This window comes from Prionailurus bengalensis, chromosome X (genome assembly GCF_016509475.1).
Source record: "Prionailurus bengalensis isolate Pbe53 chromosome X, Fcat_Pben_1.1_paternal_pri, whole genome shotgun sequence".
NCBI classification, from domain to species: Eukaryota; Metazoa; Chordata; class Mammalia; order Carnivora; family Felidae; genus Prionailurus; species Prionailurus bengalensis.
Window position 1 is genome coordinate 30,745,181 of NC_057361.1, and position 3,593 is coordinate 30,748,773.

At 49.0% G+C, this 3,593-nt stretch overlaps 1 pseudogene; it reads left to right on the plus strand.

Moving 5' to 3' along the window:
- The first annotated feature begins 2,357 nt into the window (after window positions 1-2,357).
- On the plus strand, window positions 2,358-3,174 carry LOC122477039 (annotated as a pseudogene).
- Window positions 3,175-3,593: the final 419 nt, after the last annotated feature.

Genomic DNA, 3,593 nt, shown 5'->3' on the forward strand with positions numbered 1-3,593 from the left:
CAAGTCCCCTAATTTCCACTTTCAATATGGCTGGTGAAGGCCAATACTTAAAGGCATGGCCTCTATCAACAGAAGAAGTCCGAAGACTGGTCGAGTGTCAATCCGAGGACACTGAATGAGGAAACCAACACCACCAGAATAGGGGGGCTCCACTGAGTAAAGCTCTGTCCCTTTTGTCATCCCAGGAAACTCCTTGAGTAACTGTCAGCCTGAGGCACCCAATGACTGGGGCCTCAGGAATCTGAGGGTGTGAGAGCCTTTGTCTGAGGGGTATGGCCACAAGTCAACAGAGGGACGACTGAGTAAGGACTGAGGGGATCCTTCTGCCAGCATTGAGGGGCCACTTAGAGGTCTACTGTCAGCCGTGGGTGGGTCGAGGCTGAGTTGGGAGTAGGGAGAGGGCAGGCCTGGAAGTCCTTTCCCTTTGCTTTTCCTCAGGAGTCTGAGTGCATCCTTCAGTCAAGAGAGGAGTTGTCCTAGCCTCTACCACATTTAAGGTAAGATGCTGAGCGAAGACTGAACGAACATCCACTCCACACTGGAAAAGACTGTACAGACCCTGAACCCTATTGGCACCCCGGGAGGTGTTGGGCAGGAGTAGCTGTAATTGGCATCTAATGACTCTGCTTTCAGAATCTAAGGGTGGTAAGTACTTTGTTCTGAGGGAGGTCTCAGCAGAGGCAGAAATGGCAGGCCTGCCAACTCTCTCCATAAGGCTCTGAGTGGAGACTGATGCAACTACCCACCTCACAACAGAGGGATCCCCTAGATAAGAGCCCAGTCCCCACCATGAGCTCTGGGAGGCCCTAGAATAGCTGTAAGACTGAGTTGCCCCCCCGACTTCTACTTTGAATTTTCAGGGAGGGGAGGTATGTTCTGAGGAAGGCAGCCTCAGGTGAGCAGAGGGAGGAGTCCCAGACCCTGCCAGGAGTCAAGGTAAAATGCTGAATAAGGAATAAGGAGGTCTTTCCACCAGAATAGAGAAGGCCCCTCAGAACTGATGTCTGCCCTGGGAAGAGGATGGGGTGGCCAGGAGTGACTTCCCCTGACTTTTGCTTAGAGAGTGTGAGGGTGGTGAGGACATTGTTTGAGAGGTGCGGCCTCAAGTAAACATAAAAGGGAATCCCAGACCCCCTGCTAGGAATCTAAGTAAGATACTGAGTAAGGACTAGGAGGAATCAGACACTCCAGAATAGCACAGGCCCTACCGAGCCCTGTTTATGTTGTCACACTGGGTAGGCCCTGCAACAGTTGTTGGACTTTGGTGTTTTCTGACTTTGGCTTTAGGAGTCTGAGGGCTGTTGTCTCGGATTAGCAGACTAAGTATCTTAGTCTCTGTCAAGGTCAAATTTATGACCTTGAGGTAGAGGGTACCACACATGCCAGAACAACAGAGCCCCCGAGGCACCTGGGTGGCTCAGTCGGTTAAGAATCCAACTGTTGATTTCAGCTAAGGTCATGATCTCGCAGTTCATGAGTTCTAGCCCCGCAGTGGACTCTTGACTGCCAGTGCAGAGCCTGTTTGGGATGCTCTCTGTACCTCTCTCTCTCTCTCTTTCTCAAAATAAATAAAACGTTTTAAAAAAGAACAATAGAGCCCCAACAGACAGCTGGCTTCCTCGAGCAACTCTGGGAGGCCCAGGAAGGTGTAGCTTAATGAGGCACCCCCTTACTTCTTTTCCCGCATTATCTGTCATTCCTGTGACTTTGCTGGCTGAGAGGTTCTGAGAAGAGCTGTGAATCAGAAGCAGGCCCTTTCTTTTAACTCAAATGACTCAAAGAGACTAAGGTCTCCTTCTGAGGTGATAACCCTTGGGTCTATAGATAGAGTCCCAGATACTCCCTGGGGTCACACTGAGGATTTTAATGAAAGACAGAAGGGACTACTCACTCTAAAAGAGAAAAGATCCCACAGAGCCTAAGATCCACAGAGCCTAATGGATCCTACCTGTCCTGTTGTCAGCTGTGGGAAACCTTGGCTGTGTCAGCTGGCTGCACCCTGAGGAGCTTTCTCACTCCCTCTTCCAGCTTCTTACATGACAGCACAGGAGATCTGTGAGGCTCTAGAGTACTGTCCGCAGGGAAGGTGGAGGCACTGTTCATCAGAGCTGCCACAGTTGAGTTTACCAGATAAGGCCACTCACATCCTCCCTTTACTCCTAGGTTATGGTCCCCTATCATCCACCCTCCTGCCTGCTCCACCGACAAGAGTGAGGATGTCTCAGGATTAGGAAATTCCATGTTGCACACAGGAACAACACTATGCCCACAATGAGATCCAGGGCCTTGAGGCCACACAGGTCTCCAAGGATGTGGAGGGGACCTCTCCCTCACCCTGTCCTCTTATGCCTGGCAATATGGAGGAAGCTCTGGCTGCTAGAATACCCAGTACTCCCCAGAGTCCTCAGAGTGCCTACTCATCTTACATTGTCATCACCCCCACCTTGCCAAGCAAATCAGATGAGAGCTCCACCAGCCAAGAAAAGGAAGATAGTTCAGCTTCTTCATCAAAGGCCCTGTCAGACACTGAGCACTTGCCTGTAGACCCTCTAGATGAGAAGGTGACTTTGTTGGTGCAGTTCCTGCTGCACAAGTATCAAATGAAAGAGCCCATCAAAAAGGCACACATGACTGATGTTGTCATCAAAGAGTGCAAGGACAACTTCCTTGAGATCCTCAGGAGAGCCTCTGAGCACATGGAGCTGGTCTTTGGGGCTGATGTGAAGAAGGTGGACCCCACCAGCCACAGTTATGCCCTTGTTAACAAACTAGGACTTGCTTATGATTTGAGGCTCTGGGGTGAAGAGAGCATGCCCAAGACCAGCCTCCTGATAACTATCCTCAGTGTGATCTTCATGAAGGGCAATTGTGCCACTGAGGATACCTGAGAAGTGCTGAATATGAGGGACCTATATTCTGGGAGGAAACACTCCATTTTTGGGGAGCCCAGGAAGTTCATCACCAAAGATTTGGTGCAAGAAAAGTACTTGGGAGTACCACCAGGTACCCAACAGTGATCCTCCATGCTAAGAATTCCTTTGGGGCCACAGAGCCCACAGTAAAACCAGCAACATGAAATTGCTGGAGTTTTTAACCAAGACCCATGAGTCTGACCCCAGGTGCTTCCCATTCCATTATGAGGAGGCTTTGAGAGATGAAGCAGAGAGAGCCTGAATTGGAGGCACAAACAGGGCCAGCACTACTGCCACCAAGAGGGTTCATTCCAGTGCCAGATCCAGCAGCGTCTCCCATCCCTAGTGAAGTCAGAAGCAGTTTCTTCACTTTGTCATTACAATTAACAATTAGTCTTCTAAGTAGTGGAGGGCTGGGGTGTGGCTATAGGAAACACAATGTATAACGTCTCTGTGTCCCTCTTCTATATGGCTAACATGGAGGTTTATCTTCTTCATGGTAGGGAGAGTTCATTTTCAAATGTTGTTCCCTTTAATGTAGCATTTTATCAGCTCCAGGATCTAAGTTTATGAATGACACTGGTCATACATTTATTGCCATTTATGAAATTTAAGAATACTAGTTTTGTTTGTTTGTAAAACAAATTTGTAAAACTGACCATCTTATTTTGTGATCTGGAA